Here is a 17,609-nt window from a genome sequence, read left to right as displayed (position 1 = left end):
AATCACACTGCATATTAAAACACTGCTGTAAAGAGCAAAAAAGTAGTTATTCGGTGATTTAGTCATGACCATTGGAGAAAAAGGTTTGCCCTCCTCTCTCCTCCCTTTTAGCCTCCAGATGTGGGCAGAAAGATGAACTTGAAAAATGCAACAGCCCTTTGTGTTGTGAACTGTTTGAAATAAACCTCACCTGCCTTTGCATATGTTTGCAGGTTAAAAGGGATCTGTATTTACACTAAATGAAATATTTACCAAAATGATTATGAACATTTTTCATTTGCATAAGTCAATGAATTATATCTTTAATGCTGTTTGAAGGATTGGTGCATTTTTTGCAAAGGGGAAGTAATGTTTTGGCAATACTAATTTTTCATATAGCTAAAAAATAGGCTATTTTTGGCAGAACAATTAGTATCAGACAAGTATTCAAAGTGGTTCTGACAGCAGTTTCTCATTATTGATAAATACTAGAGTCTCAGTTTTTAAGACTTTTGCCAATTATTAAGAAACTCCAGCATTCAGCTCTGCATCATTAAAGCTCAGGCCCACCTTTGGCTGCAGTGGGAAAAATAAATCCCTGAGAGAAACCTGTTGCTGTCAAAAGAGACACCAGAGGTGCGGAAAAAGGGGAGGAGAACAAACACGTTTAGAAACTGGAATATCCACAACAAAGCCAAACTCTCAACTGGTATAATTTGCTGTATGTCTCCGAAGCCAGAGGGGCATCATCGTGTCCCAGCAGCCAAGGGTTTGCCCACACTGCCATGCTTATAGCCACGCAGCAAAATGTTGCATTCCCCACTCTACACATTGCATTTCTTCTCTGGCAGCAACTCTGTCTGTTGTGGTGTTAACAGCATCCGAATTTGCTGGTGTACTGCCAGAAAGGATGTTTTCTTCTCTCTTTGGAGGAACAGTCATCTTTCAGCTGATCCTTGATCTACTGAGCTTTAGGAAGCCATGCTGAGGTGTCCTCCAAAGACAGAAACACCCTGGGAAAGAGTTTTGCCAGCCTTTGTCTGAAAAGGTGCTTCAGACTCTCCAGTCCAGCTTTGGGCCACAGCTTTTGGCCCCAGACCTTCTGTTCTTGTGCTCACTTGAATGTGAACTTCACAGGGAGATCTTATATGTTTACTACACTGTCGAAATTTTGTCCTTTGCAGTGGTGAATGCTTTTTTCCCAGCACTGTTTATTACACATTATTGACAGACTCCCTGCCTTAGCCTTCTAAAGGGAACAGGTGCTTTAGAGCACAACAGCAGCATGGCAGCATTAGGGATGCTGGAATAATCTTTCTAATTGATCTTGGAGGGGATGGGCAGTGAGTTCCTTTGAGTGATTTTCATTAACTGAGCTCTTTGTTATTGCTTGGGTGTGGGTTATGAATATAACAGTTTTCACATGAGTGTACCTTCAGTTCAAACACAGTTCAAACACAATATAATCTGCTTCAATAAAGAGGTGGAAGAATGCAGTTTTCAGGAGCATTTTTATTAAGACTCGCAAACCCTTATGCATGTTAATGCTTGACAAAAATACAGCTGACCCAGATGCAAAACACTGTGGTGAGTTAAGGCATATGACAGGTGAAGCAAAATATATCCAGTACCGCATGACACCCACCATCCCTGCAAACTCAGTTCACATGCACAGGGAAGTGGGAAAGGAGCCTGTGTTCATCAACTTGTTAAATTTTGACAATCCACTTTTTAAAAATGGTGATTTCACCCCAGGAAGGCTATTTTAAAAAAACACACAGAATAACTGGATTAGACATTTACAAGTAGACTGCACCTTGTACTGTTGTTGAAGATATTCTGTGGGAATGCATTGATAATGAGTCATTTATTTTACCATCACATTAACAAACCCAGCCAGAAGAATGGAAAATTAGATGCTTCTATGGCCTATGTATGCTAAACCCCACAATTTTGAGTTGGCAGTTACAATTACTTGCTATTTGACACACCAGGTTTTTTTATTTGCTTTTGGTTATAAATGCAACCTATACAAAAATGAGCTTAGGAAACCAATCGGTTAAGCAACCAAATAATTACAGGTGTGTCCTTGACCATAAGCGGTGGAGAACATGAGCAATCACCTATCTTGTGTGACAGTTCTGTGATCACTTTAAATTGATGTAAGCTGGCTCTGCCACCAAAACAGCTGTTCTTCTGTACGGCCTCGTCCTGTCCCATAACTTCGTTTCAGCTCAAGCATTTCTACAGCTGCATGCCAAAGCAGAGCAAGGTATCTGAGCCAGATTCAAACTAACCTGACAAAACCCAGCAATGGTGGCTTATGGTGGTGGTGGCCCTAAGGCATCAAGAAAGGCATTATTCCATCTTGGAACAAAATCTTACAGGATCTTCCCAAATTTACTGTAGTGCAGCATTTTCCATCCCTGTAAGAATAAGATATTTCTATTTAAGCAGTAAATAATAATCCTTCTGCGAAACCACCTCTGGTTCCCAATAGTCATTGTTATAAATTTCTTATCACATTTTAGAGCACTGGGGCAAATCTGATTTGGTGTGAACAAGCGCAGCTCCCCCAGGTTCGCAGGGCTGGTGCTGATTTCATTGGGGATGTGCAATCGTGCAGCAGCTGGCACGCAAACGTGAGACTGCACCCATCATCCATGGCACTCGCGACTGCAGCAAGGGTTTCACAGGGTTACACCAATAAATGCCCTTCAGCCCTGGAGTTGGATGACAATACAAATAGCCTGAGTTGCAAGAGCAAACAGAATTGGTGAGCAGTTCAGAGATGCTCTTTCAGACAGTTGGTTTTACTCCATTACCTCATTGCCATTTTTCTTCTCCATTAGACTGTGCTGTTATGACCCTCTCATATAGGGTCATTTCAGGTCTGCAAGGTATAGCATTGGAAATGGAGGGAGGGAGATATTTTTAGGTTTACTGTAGGAAGACATGAGTAAGCAGGGATGTTTACAGTAATGTTAAAGAATGGTACAAGGAGGAAACATGAAAATAAAAAGATGTTGCCACACTTGTCCCTTCTGTGAGCTTACCACCAGTAATAGCAAATCCAGATCATTCAGGTCGGAAGAGCTGAGAGCTAGGATGGAGTCGAATCTAACTCCACCACTCGTGACCCACTCTGCCAGACACGGCTGCTTTCAGCTGCGGCAGAGAGAGATGCTGCACTGGGGGTCCAAGAAGGGATCCATCAAACGAGGACCTTCTGGGGAAGGTGGTGGAGCACCATGGTATTCATCCTGCTGTACTGAAACGAAGCCAACATTTGCCATTTGACTTCAGCCTGTAGAAGAGAAAGTCGTTGCATGAGACAATCACTGGCGCACAAAACACAACCTGCTCCCACATCCCTAACAGTCACTAGCAATTAGTTACACAGGTTGGAAGATTATTCTGCCTCAAATTCATACCTTTGTGAACATTTTTGTACCCTTGGTGGTAGATCTGTAAAGTCACTCCTCCTTACATCCACTTTTTCACCCATTTGCTCTTTATCTCTCCACCTATGACCGATTACTCCCATGGTGCCAAGCGCACTGCAAAGAGCTGCCATATGCTATGCTAGATGGTTGGGTCAAACAACCAAGGTCAGCAAAAACTCTTTGGGATTTTTTGTGTGTGTTAGTCCTAATATGTTCTAATCTGCAGAAATCTGGTTTCAAAGGCAGCCACGGAAACCCACCAACATCGCTAAGTAGGGATGTCTGGTAGGGCAGGACTGACTTAAGTCAGCTCTCCAGTTGAGGCCAATGTGGACCTGTGCCCTGATTTCATCCAAACTCCCTTCCCAGCATAGCGGTCCATAGAAAAATCACTGCCAGGTCAGCATCTGTCATAACAGTACTAGAAATAACAGGCTCTGCCCACCACATGGCAGTGTCGCAGGAGCGCAGTGTTTTCTTGAGGGCAGTGAACAACCCAGTACAGGTTGCTTCTGTGTCAAGTTTTCACTATGCTGCTTAATCAGTACCACTTTATATCACTGCAAACAGGGAATGTGGGAATGTGGGTTGTGCTAGTGCTTTTGCTGCATTCCTGCTGCAGGGATATTGTACTGGTTATACGCAGAACTCTCTTCCCCACAATGACAGCAAGAAATAGGGATTTTAATGCTTGATGGTATTTTCACTGTGCCACTTTGAGAATGCGCTAGAGTAAAAGCAGCTCAATTTGTGTTATTTAGGAACTACTTGAAACACTGCTAAAGGGCTATGCAATGTAATTAGGCATGAGGTCGGGAGAGTTCTCAATACAATAAATAACTTAGTTTGGAAAACATCTTTTCCTGTTCATTAGGAAAAGCAAGTGTTAAGCAAGTAATCTGTCTCTTCAGAGCAATTTCAACATAATACATGTCATGACTTGTCTTACGAAATGAATTACAGGGCTTTCTGATAAGGCTTCATTTTACTAATAATAAAGTGGCTCCATACACCCAATAGGGCTTTGTTAAGATGGAAGCATATTGTAGCACTAATGAAGCATGAGTTCAGCCTAATTAACAGGATGGCAACAGCAATCATACAGCCTTTTCATTCACTTTTATACATTCTGTCAGAGTAACAAAGTTGTGTTCGGCACTGCTGGAACCCTCTGGCTTTGCTCCCTATTTGCACGCCTGCTAATCCCGCTTCTTTGTTCAAGTGGGCCCGGATCCAGCCAAACGCTAAGCCCATATAATCATAGATAATAAGGCAGGGCCCCTGGGCAATCGCACCGCTCATCCGCCCACTTGCCAGCTCCCACTCCTCATATTTAACTTTAAGCATGTGAGCTGATCCCTTGCAATCAGCAGGGCCGCTCACAAATTTCCAGTTAAGCACATACTAAAGTGCTTTACTGGATTAGGGCCACGGTTTCTATTGTAAGAGGAAGAGTCACAGGCAGAATTTATTTGCCTGAATAACCTATTTTGCCTGTGTTGGAAAACAATAGCATTTTCATTACCCACTTCACAACTCACCTGAATGAATGGGAAAGGCTCCTTGCCTCCAGCTGCTCTTTCATTTGGGCTTGTAAGCTGAGCCTTTGAAGGGCAGTCTAGGGTACATGATACTGGTGAGTTATTTGTGTCCGATGTGGGCATGATGGAGGAGGTGTCCGGACAGAAACTAAGTTTGTTTCATTAATTTCAATGTGTTCCGTGCAATCTCTCATTTAAGTGCTGAAAAAAAGCCTGCAGATGGGGAGCCACAGATCCTCTCCCTTGGCCCGGCTCCAGCTAGGGTAATTACATGCTGTCTGGCTGAATCCCCTCATATGGCTTCAAATGGAAACGTCATTCCCCACTTTTCCTCCTGAAATACTGCAATGTAGCGTGGCAGTCGCAGAACAGCAACTGAGCAGTGCCTGCAGATCAGCAGTGGTGGGAAACTTCTCTTATGGACTAAATAAAGGCTGAATTCCTTCAGTAACCACCACAGCTCCCCTGAAGAAGACTGTCCTGCTTCAGGGTATGGCTCCTGGCCCATAAGAGCTTCCAGATGGCTCAAAATGTAGGTGTGCAGACAGGGCTGGTGGGAGGGTTAGCGCACAGATACCCATTATACCCTACAATTTTGGGGAAAGTTCATCTCCAATTCTGAAATAATGAAACCTGACTGCAGAAGGTCACCTTTCCATTTCATTATAGTCGATAACTAGCACAACGATGTTCTCTGGTATGGCCCTGCTGTCAGTGACTTGGCACATCCTCTCCAGAGCAACTGCTCCAAAATCATTCAAGATCTACACACGACTCGAGCCCAGAGATTGGGCATCTCCCGCCTTCAGAACAAATTTGTCTTTCCTTGGTTAAAGTAAATCATACACTACATTTTTACATAGAGTAACTTTGTAAGCAGCATGAAAAGAGATGAAGGAAGCTATGATCAAAGTCTCCCATAAGACTACAGTCATTGAGGCCATCTAAGAAGTTGCCAGATTCTGCTCTTGTTATAAAGTGTTCTTCAGAAGCTGCATTTTCATTTGATCACCTATTTAAGTAAAACAGATCATTGCAGCAGAACTTATTCTTGAGGATTTTATTCACTTCTACCACTTACAACCTCTGGCAAACTGATAGGAGTAGAAAAGATAACCCACTGTTATTGAGGAAAACTTGAATAAAACAGAATGCAGACAGGAAGGCTGGACAGCTTCATAGACTGATGAGCGTAGGGAAATCTCTCTCTTGATTAATGCAATTCAAGTCTCACCATGAGTACTATTTTTTACTACAAGAAGGCTGGGTCAGGACAAGACTTAAGAGGTGGGACACTTTGGCCATGAAGTGACATCTGTCAAGTCCTGTCCTTTACTGGACCTGTTCGTGCTTCTACATTGCCATGTTGCTCCACAACACAAAAATGGCACCATGTTCCTTCTTTGCAGTGTTTCTGAATGACTGTATTTTGTCTGCACCATTTCTGAAATATAAAGAGTTGATTCCTGTAGCCTTGGCACTTTTGAGCTTGAAGAGTCTTGGCGATATCACCTCAGCTTCCTGCAAATATCAACATAATAAACTCATCTCTTCCCATTGGTCTCAGCAGACAAGCCAAATACTGAATAAAACCAGGCACTAGATTAGCCTCTTATTCCTAAAGGTTTGTAGAGGAACTCTTCCAGATTAGAGATACTTGATGATAACTTAATACATGCAGTGCTGTCCTTTGCTTGCCCTAAACATAGCTCTTCAGTTCCCAGGATGTTCCTTCCCTTCCATGATTACAGTTCACCTAAAAAAGATACAGTTCATTTGTACATAGTGAAAAATAATCTTGTGTACTACTCTCTCATAGAATAAGATTAAAATCTCATTGTCTGGTTATTTTTTTCATTACTTTTATGGTACAGCAGAAATGCCTGCAGTGAAAGTAAGACGAACACCTCCAAAAATCTTAGTCATTGAAAGGGTCTAAAACACATGAAGAACAATTGCTTTCCAAGTGTTTTGGTTCGTAATAATCTTCCAGGAGAGAAGCATGACAAGCTTTTGCCAAGTATGCCATGAAAGCAGAGCTCAGGAATGCTCAGGACATTTTCAGTAGTGGGCCCTGTTACAAGATACATCTTTATTTGCAGGTATCTTCCCCCACGTGTGGCTGATAAAGGAGTACTGGGGAGATCCTCAGAACAGAAGAAACTGATGTGGGAACAGAATGTACTAATACATTACAATGAAGCCTTTTACAAATGGATGTCAAACCATTTTTGTTGAACTGAGAAAAATATTCAGGATAGGGAACCTCATTAGAAATTAAAAACTTTGAGACAAAATGTGTGCAAGCTTAAGACACAGACAAATAGTTACAAAATGGCTTTATTATCCCAGGGAACATAGCACCATCAGCAACAAATATGCTACTTGTCTATTTATATTCCAAACAGTGTTGTTTCCCGTAAATCATTGGTTCTACATTTGCCTGGGTTTTCTTCTTTTTTCTGAAATAAATCATATCCATTAACACATAAGGGCATGGGACACGTTCCCATGCATAGGCAAAAGTGTTCCTTTCAAATCCATCTAGATACCCCACTCCCTGGACATTTTGACTTACGCTGCCATGACATTCTCATAGCATCATTATCAACTCAGATGCAAAATAACTGGTTTTCTCAACAAACGCTGCCTGTGCAGATGGAGCTAGCAGGTCCGTGGCTGAGGGAAGAAGAACAGTTCAGCTATCACGGGTGCCATAAGAGCATGCAGTGTTAGCAGAGAGGGGTGAAGCTGTAAGGAGACAGTATGATGACTGGTAGCTGGATCTGAGGACAGTCTCTACCGACTGAATGCTAGTCCCCACAACACGGAGTGCAGGTGGCCTGCAGGGCGTTTTGGGTCAAATACCGCCTCTTCAGGAGTCTGGGGAAGTTGGATTTCAATGGCTCCAGGATTTCACCCTTGCCATTGAAAAGGCTTTGATTTTCCAGTTTTACCTATTTCTCCCAGAAAATAAAGCAGTTGCTTGCTCTGTCTCTCCCCCCCCCTCCCCCCCCCCCCATTTGAAAAGATACAGCGGAAAAATTAATAAGTAATACTGAAAATACTATTAGAAAAATATTGGAAGTAGAAGTGGGAAAGTTTAATCAGTGTTTTAATAAGAAGATATCCTGCTCTGGACATGTATATACAGCTCAGCACCTGTTAAACTGCTCTGCAGTTCACCAATCCTTCTTTTGTCCAAAGTAACCACCAAGCTGGGACAGGTAACCCCAGGCCCCTCACACTCAGGTACTGTGAGCCGAGGTTTCCCCATCCCTCTACCCAAGCAAGCAAGTCCTCTGCTGAACTCCTCTCCTGCCTTACACTGAGCTGGCTCCACCGGAGTCAGTAGACCACCAAGAGCTCTGAAGTGAGCTTTCACGCAGGAATCAGCCAGGGCAGACAGAAATAGGGGACAGTTACTGCAAGGACAAAACCCTGCAGCAGTGGGTGGGATGGAGCAAGCTGACCCATCCCATCTCTCACCAGAAGTATGAACATGTGCTCCTGCAAGGAAAATAACAGGGGAAAAGGCATTCAAGCTCTTTTAAAAAAAGATACTCCCTTTTTCTGAATTTCACAGCCCTCTCACTTTGCTTTTCGCTCTCTCTCTACTTGAGGTAGCTGATCAAGAGGTTTTCCCCTTCGCCCACAGCTGGAAATGAGAAACCAACAGGAAAACCCTTGTTGCCAGAAAAGGGCTCAAAGAATTCCCCAGCTGTGGACCAGCCAGGACAGGGGGATTACAGTAACCAGCATCAACAGATTTGCATATTCAAAGATTGTAATCGAGGAATAAGCAGTAATGCCATTATGTAAATCCCTGGGCCCTGAGTGGCCGAAGCCAGAGCTCAGCATATGGCATCCTTACCAAAATAAACCCATGCTGATGATGAGGCAGTGCAGGGGCAAGCACAACTAGGGAGCAGGGAATTGCTGAACGGGAGGAAAAGGCACCATAATTCATCAGTAACTAACTGTGCTCAGTCCTGAACTCTGGCAGCTGGGACACCTTCTTCCCACCTCAATATTAGATATATTTGAGCTCACAGTGCTCTTCTGGGCCCATGGTGAGTTCAATGGCAAAATTACTGCCTGCAGCTGAAGAAAGGCCATAGAAGTATATCAATAAAACAACATCTTTTCGTGTGCTACCAGTGAGCTAAGCGGCCATTATCATGGTTCCTTTCTTATGTTTTTTCTTAACCCTTTTCAACCTCCTCATCAGCAGAATTGAATTCGAAGAGGCGTATTTTGTCTGGCGGATAATTCTTCATCAACTCCGCTTGTGAACTTGTGCTTCAAGGTCAACAAAGGTTACAGAGAAATGAGGAGTTCAATTGGTGTATTTATAAGCAATCAGTAATTACAGCAACATTTTTCACTTAAAATACCAGAAATACAGCCATGCTTTCAGAGGGAGTCTGTTCAAGTCTGTCATATGTTATTTTCCACAATATATGGCTGACTCTGCACCAGCAACTCAGTTCACCTTGATTCATGAATAACTATCCCTCACTTCCTACTGTAAATACAATTCTAAACATATGGGAGAGAATTTATAGTGAATTAGGGTTGTACATTATCACCGTGATTAGCTGCATTTGTTACCCAGCAGATGTCTGGGTAGTAAAAATCCCCCATGAGTACAGTATCCTGGAGTTTCCCAATTCCTTGATAACTGGTCCAAGAATTTCTCATTCCTGCTGTGCTCTGATCCTGGTGGCCCAGAGCAGATGCTCGCTGTCTGCCCATGTCCTGCAGCACTAATCCCACTCTCCCAATGCTGCGATCCCAGCAGAGCATCGCTCTTCCCCTGCTTTTCTCTCTCCTCTTATCCTCCCAAAAAAGCTTTCCCGGTGACATTCATCATTCTCACAATACCAAAACACTTTGACAAGCTGAGCCAAATACCTCCCAGGTGTTGTATCACTGATTACCACCAGAGTTACAAATCTGATGGCTGATCTGGCTGTAACTGTTTATGATACTGGTAATGCCATTATAAGCATCAAGACGATGCTTGTGAGATATCTCAGCCTGTGTGTGCTGGTTTTGGCTGGGGTAGAGTTAATTTTCTTCACAGTAGCTGGTATGGGACTCTCTTTTGGATTTGTGCTGGAAACAGTGTTGATAACACAGGGCTGTTTTCGTTCCTGCTGAGCAGGGCTCACACAGAGCCAAGGGCTTTTCTGCTTCTCACCCCACCCCACCAGCGAGGAGGCTGGGGGGGGCACAAGGAGTTGGGGGAGGACACAGCCGGGACAGCTGACCCCAACTGACCATATGACGTCATGCTCCGTATATAAAGCTGGGGGAAGAAGGAGGAAGGGGGGACGTTTGGAGCGATGGCGTTTGTCTTCCCAAGTCACCGTTACCCATGGTGGAGCCCTGCTTTCTAGAGATGGCTGAACACCTGCCTGCCCATGGGAAGTGGAGAATCAATTCCTTCTTTTGCTTTGCTTGCCTGTGAGGCTTCTGCTTTACCTATTGAACTGTCTTTATCTCAACCCATGAGTTTTCTCACTTTCACTCTTCCAATTCTCTTCCCCATCACACTGTGAGGGGAGTGAGCAAGCAGCTGTGTTGTCCTTAGTTGCTGGCTGAGGTTAAACCACAACACCGTGTCTGGCCCCAATTTTCCTGGGCACCTCACAACCACATGGTGGGGTAAAAGCTCTGTTCCAAGAAAAAGCCTGAAGAGAGACACAGTGAATAACTGGCACGAAACTAAAGCCCACAGAGATCAAGTGACTGGTCCCAAAACGTGGAAGACATACGATACTGCCTTGAGAGCTTCCACATGAGATTATCTTTCCCCCTGCACTGGTTTCTCCATCCCAGGGATGCCTTACTTTTGTCAGCTCATGTCTTCCAGCAGAGAGAAAGAAGCGTCGCTGCCTCCCCAAAAGGCTCTTGCTCCTGGAGGCTAAGACAGCACAGATGCTCCTGTACATAAAGGGATATTTTTCTCCTCCATCAGACCTTTGCAGGCTGCCATCACTGACCACTTCACCAAGCGATCACTTGACATAAGCCCAGGGTCTGTTGTGGTTGGAGCCCACTCTGTGGGACCAGTGGGCTCATGCGTAGTGTAACTTGGAGTTAATGACCAGACATTCGCCTGTCCTGGAGCTCCAGTACATCTCAGTTGCTCAACATTTCATACTTTCCTTTAGAATCCCAAGTGATCAGGTTTTTTACCTCTAACAGCAATGGTCTTGCACATACCATATCCCAAACACCAGGCTATCATACAAGATCACGAGCACTGAGTTTTCTTCCAGCTGTCAGATAAAGCTTTGCAGAAGAAAACAAGCGCTGTCAGACACCATCTAAATTCCTGTCTCAGCACCCTGAAAATACTCCTCCAACCTCTTCTCTTCAACCAGCATACAAGTAAGCCCTCATCATTGGTTATTTGTGTTATGTTATTATATCTGTCTTCAACCTGGAATACCAGATTAGCAGTTCTTTTTCAATTGGTAAAAAGGCTACAAATACTAATCTACCCTTCTAGCAGAAAGTGAATTTTTTGTATAGTAAGAAAATGTAAGTCTAAATATAGATAATGTCAATTAATTTATCATTTATTGTCCACTCACTTCCAAACAGCGTGGGGTATAACTCACAAGATAACTCTAACATCCAGTTCAGCCTCTCCAGACCAGAGCCATGGTTAAGAGGTGCGTTTTTAATCCACTGCATTCAGATACACCTGCTTTTGAACCTTTGAACTAAATGCCATGCAAAGGAGCTGACACCCAACTGAACCAACTCACAAGGCCAAGATTTTCAAGGCTCTAATTGCATGACAAAAATGTATAAAAATACATATCCACGTGTTGTACATCTACCCTTTTTTAACCGTTACCTGGCAAACTCTTCAAGGCAGGGCTGTTTCAAGGAATTAAGTGCCATAAGGTGAGCAAAGCATGAGCCCTGCTTTATTGAACAGCCATTAGCCATACTAGAAACTGCACCGTAACATTAATTTTGCAGCTACAAGACGTTAGCCTTGAACAGAATTAATGCATGTGCACACATTTGCTACACAGTCATAAATTTTAGTAATGCAATTTTACGAGCCTCTTAAAAGGTAACCATCGCAAAAAAAAAAAAAAATTAGTAACAGGAAAGGCAGGGTAAAGTTCAACGGCAATATTTCATTACCAAGACAAGGAAAGAAGACAAATGATTCAGCCTCCTTGGTTCTCCCCTCTCCCCCCACCATTACTCGGGGAAAAACACACAGCACAACACAGATTTGTTTTATTGCAGTAAGTGTGTCAGCCCGGCAGGACAGCAGTTCAGGAGGATTTTTCAATACAAGCAGAAATTCGTCTGTCACTAAAGCAGAGTTTACAGCAAAGCTTTTCAACAGGGACCAGACTCCCCATCGTTTCCAGGGACAGGCAGAATAATTAGCATTTCTCTAGTCCCTCTCCCAGGTAGGGCTGTTTTACCATACATAATTCCCTCTTTTCCCGCCTTCCAGGCAGGACACTTGACTTTATGGACATGGGCTGGAGCCCCACCACATGCTGGGGAACAACATGCAGACAGCACACCACATAAAGGCTCAAAATAAGCACAGAAAAGAGAGCAATTTTGTTGTGAATAGCAGGATTTTACATTTTTCTTAAAGCAACAGCAATCAGACCTGCATGTTCTTACCTGAGGAGTTCACCCATTTATTTTCATCCTTAATAAATGAAATCAGTTTTCAACTCTCTGGTTGCAGAGACTGGCCTGGAAATGCGACTTCCACAAAGCCCAACATGAAAGCCAGTGGGAGTAATCTTCATAACTCTAACATTTCCAGGGTGGTCTCATGATGTTTTGGGGATGGGTGAGAGGAAGGGCCAGGTCACATTTCCTTAAGTGCTGTCAACCCCACCAGTGGGACTAGGAGATCTCAGACCTCGGGGGATTTTTTTAGCTAAGGCCAAAGCACCAATGTCTGGCAGAAAATTCCCTCTATTTACTGCCGAAATCTGGTTAACTTTGAGAAAAGGCAAGATCATGTCCAGAGACCTGCTTAGTGCCTCGGACGAACATCCCAAAATCCACAGAGCCAGGGTATGGGAGGGCAGGGAGAAGCAGGATTGGGGATGGGTAATTGCTGCCACAAAGCTCTTCATTTCTAAAAGCCTCCAGCCTCAGCAGCAACCGTGTCTTCAGACACCCACCATTTCCTCAATCCTATACTGTATTAAGCCTTGTGGACAACTTCCCCGGTCCAGCAAAGAGCTTTGCACATCTCCCCGCATCCACTGCTGATCCACCAGGACCTAGAGGTACTGTGCATAGGCCAAGCACAGTTGCTTTCTTGTGCTCAGCTCATCCAGAACCATTAACTAGTCGTCTTTGAAAATCTCAGTCTATTGCTCTTGAGAAGGATTAGATGTACTGTTGCTTTTGGAAGAGCTTTGTGGCTCTCCTACATGTAGTTTGTGCTATATTGCAAAAAAAACAAAACAAAAACAAAAAACAAATGGAACTTACTTATGGGAGGAGTTTGGCTGCTGACAGCACACTTCTTCCTTTTATGAAGATTTAGCTCCAGTTCCTAAGTGAATGTCGTAGATTTATGTAACAGCCTGCAAGATACTGAGTGCTCCATGGTCTCAGAAGTTATCCAAAGTGACCAAGCTTGTGGGAGAACTACTAGCAGAGCAGCACTTTACACAATATAGTGCTCTTTCCTGAAAAGATAACAAAAAAAAACAAAAAACAAAAAAACAAAACATGAAAGACCGTATCTCATCTTCATAATTACTTCCACAGGTGCTCGTCTGTTCCCAAACTTCACACCAACACAACCGACCTTTCCTTTCAACAGGACCATGCTGCTACGGGCAGGCTACCAGCTACTTTCTCTTCTTCCATGTGCAGATTCAACGGGGTGCAGTCACAGGAGCGCCCTGAGATCCCATATTTTGCTTGTGACTCTTTTGTGCATCAGGCAGAGCCATTCATCAGAGCTAGATCTGAAATAAAGAATTTATTCAACCAGTACAATTGATTGCTGTCAGCGACGCATTCACAGAAGCACAGAGATTGTGGGGCTGGGTCTTGGTCATCGATACAGCATTGCATGTAGGAGCTATCTTCTACCTCAAGACTCAGTGACTCTACCCAGCAGCTACTGTAGAAACCTGGCAGCTACCCCATCTTCCAGCACAGCGATGACCCAGATGAGGTCTATATATCCTACATAGACAGCTGAGGAATGCTGTGCCAGAGTGCTTAGGATTTTTTGGCATGAGCCTCGTCACACTTGGCATTTTTATGAAAGCTCCTGCTCCTGGATTCATGCTGTAACGTAAAAATCCAGAGGGCACTTCTAGTTGCAAGCTTCTGGACTTGATGGGTACAAGAGAAAAACCTGAAATTGATGCAAATCCATGCTACCACCTCCAAAACTGAAACCAATGGTAAATTGTGAATCACAGTCCCTCCCAAGGGGACCTGTGATGGTTTGCAGCCTGACTTACGACACACGAGCACCCAAGGCTGGGGCTGGTGGCCCAGCCCTGCAGAGAGCACTCAGCACTCCCCACCCTGACCAGAATCGCTAAAGCAATGCATTAAAGGTGCTTATGCAATAGAGATGAGGAAATCAAGATCTTACATTATTATGTTTTCATGGCATTGTTCATTATTTATATACGTCCTCTTTCCTGTGGCTGCCTTTTGCAACCTCTGATGCTGGATTACCTTCAGTGGTAGGCTCAGCTCTATCTTTGTTGCAACACCTGGAATTTTAAGACAACCTGGTTTTGCAATTAACAAGTCAAAAGCAGCAGGTTAAATTCATATAGAGAACCTAAGCAAACTGATTGTCTGTTGATAGGTGACTATAAATAGCTATCCATAGTAGGAACAGTGGTTGCATAAACACATTAGTGAAATAGATACCAAAATATTAGTCATGACCTTTTTAAAACAGTTGATATGGCAAAACTCAGTCATGAAATAACCTATAAAATGAAATATTATGATTAGTGTCAAGAGCTAATCTCCCAGAAGCCCAGGCAATGTGATGCAAAGGAGCTTTTAAAAGAAACCCAACAAACTCATTTTGCATTATCTTCTGCCATCTTATTATTTCACAAGTGAGAAATCCATTAGCAATTCTGCCAAGAACTAGATAGGCTGCTTAGTTATGTAACACTGAGACAGTTGCATCCCATGGCTATCTTGATGTCTCTGGAAAAAAAAAAAAAAAGAGGAAAAGCAATGGAGTAATAAATTATTATAACTGTTTCAGTAAAACTTAGGACGCTGTAATTTTCAAGTTTATTTGGTATTATATTTAAATGAACCAAAAGGCAACATTGTACAGTAACTTTATAAAATAAAATTATTACATAGTACATTAACCAAAGCCCCGTTAAAAAAAAAAATCCTAAAAAGTCATTTGGGGACAGATCCTGCTCTTGCTTTTCTGCACACATGATTTATTGAGCTCATTTCAAGCAGCACTCTTGATTTAGGAAAAGCAAATGGGATTTGCCCCCAAAATGGAGTATCTTTTTGATAATTCTTGCAGTTTCATTTTATCACGTGTAATATATCAAGTTTATAAGGCATAAATACGAAAAACAGTTCAATATGCTCATCATTATTTTAATTAATTAATACAATCTAGGACACTTTTTTCAATCACACCAAGGATTACAATGTACCTATAGCTTTAATTTGTTTATTTTTTTTTATACAAAAGTCTATCATATAGCATACAGTATATTCTAGTTGGTAACTGGTTCACAAGGTTGATCACAATATTCTTGCAGGTTAGTATTGTCAGAATTTCACCTAGCTTGTATACTCTGCGCAGAACCGCAGGGTCCCTCCTTCCCAGGTTGCTCTCCTCCAGCAGCAGCATCCCACCGCTCCACCTCCTTACCTATTTTAAGCGAAGAGCTCTGTGCCAGATGTAAAACCTGCTGGGAACAGCTAGGGATGCACATCCCAGTGGTGCCGAGGAGCTGCCGGAGGCAGCCAGGGAGTGAAGGAGATGGCAAGGCAGCAGCTCCCGGAGGTATTTGTGGAGCAGGGAGACAGGGAGCTAGACTCTGCTTTCCCCACTCCCTTCGGGCTTCCAGCACCGTGGAGATGGTCCCAGAGTTTGCAGGAACCGAATAAAGCCCCAAGAGGGAGATCCATGACAAACCACGGTCTGGCGTGTAGGGAAACCACTGCCCCGATGGAGGTGGGTGCCACTGGCTGCTTGTGCAAAGTAAGGGTGAGCAAAAGCACCTCATTAAATCAGGAGCAGCATGGACGCTTGGGATGCTGAGTGCTTGGGTTGGGCCAGCTCCATGTCACCCATGGCTCCATAACCTGCCAAATCCTTCCCAGGATTTTGGTCATCTCTAATGCAAAGATTCATCCAGTGCCAGCTAGATGAGTCTTGCATAGACAAAAAAAAAAATCCCTGCATACACAAAACAGGGGTCCTTACATCTCCTCTAACGCATCAGTGCAAGCACAGCCCCAGCCCGCCCCTCTAATCAATAACATCTCCTGCACCCTTCCCGCATCTCCACTTAGATATGCAGTTATTTTCTAAAAACAGATTACTGAGATGCAACAGAGGAAGCGCTGCTGATTTTGGGTTGGGGGGCAGCAGGGTCAGACCGCTCGTGCTAGCGGAGCTGGGGTTGGCGAAGGCGAGGGGCCTGCCCAGCGTCCGTCCCACGCTCATCCTGCACCTCCAAGGGACTTGTCACCGCCAGCGCGGGCAGACGGGGGACTGAGACTGTGCCACCACAGGGCCACGCTGCTCTTTCCGACAGCGCCTTGTGCTTGCTATCGCCAGGCCAAGGAGGGGTGTAAAAGGGTTTTCTGACATTACCTGGAACCAGGAATAGATTTTTTTTTTTACATATACAATCAACCTAAATTGTGCATAAGGTAAACTGCAGAGCAATGCCCTCCGGAGAGTATTCACATGTCTAATATTAGATATCTTGCTGGCAGCTCCAAATCATCCCCAGAGGTTTCTCTACCTGTCTATATTTACTATGTACGGATCCTGAGCTCCTAAACTCAGGTGCTCTGAATCATACCATAACCGAAGGCAGCCTAAAATAGACAGTGTGAATTGCTCCCTCCCTGCTGTGACTCCATCCTGCAGCATCTGGGAGGAAAGAGAAATAATCTTGGTATTAGGAATGGTCCAAAGCTACAGAATTTGGGTCAGGATTCAGGCCAGGCAGGCACAGATTTTGGTCTAGGGGCTTATCCTTGGTCTGTATTTGCTGACGGGACACCTGACCCTGTGCTTCTTTTCTGATAGATCAGCGGTCCCAGGGATCGCCTATCCCTAAATAAAATACAGCACGCGAGCAGCACATAAACAGGTCTCCAGCTGCAGGAAAGAACTGACACACATCTAAAGTCACAACAAAGCCTTTGCCTCCCACACACCCTTTCCTCACTACTTTTTTTAAACCAGCCAAAAACAAACAGTGAGCACAGCACATCCCAGAGAGCAGGAGGAACGAGCATCCGATGCTTTCCTAGCTGCTGTGTCATCGTGTAGGGAGGCTGCTTCTGAAGAAACCAAATTACCCTACATAAAGAGCATTCACTAAAAGAATCTCCTTTCCCTTAGAGGACCAGCAAG

The 17,609-nt window shown here is 43.8% G+C and overlaps 1 long non-coding RNA gene across 1 annotated transcript; it reads right to left on the bottom strand.

Annotated features, from left to right (window-relative positions):
- Nucleotides 1-1,478: 1,478 nt before the first annotated feature.
- On the bottom strand, nt 1,479-16,779 carry LOC142039016 (uncharacterized). The gene is made up of 4 exons (XR_012652779.1): nt 13,800-16,779; nt 13,478-13,677; nt 4,967-6,722; nt 1,479-3,286 (listed from the first exon to the last, which is right to left on the bottom strand). It is a non-coding gene; the product is annotated as an uncharacterized LOC142039016 (long non-coding RNA).
- Between the last annotated feature and the right edge of the window lie 830 nt (nt 16,780-17,609).

Source organism: Buteo buteo, chromosome 13, assembly GCF_964188355.1.
Source record: "Buteo buteo chromosome 13, bButBut1.hap1.1, whole genome shotgun sequence".
NCBI classification, from domain to species: Eukaryota; Metazoa; Chordata; class Aves; order Accipitriformes; family Accipitridae; genus Buteo; species Buteo buteo.
This window is presented reverse-complemented; position numbering and strand designations above follow the sequence as displayed.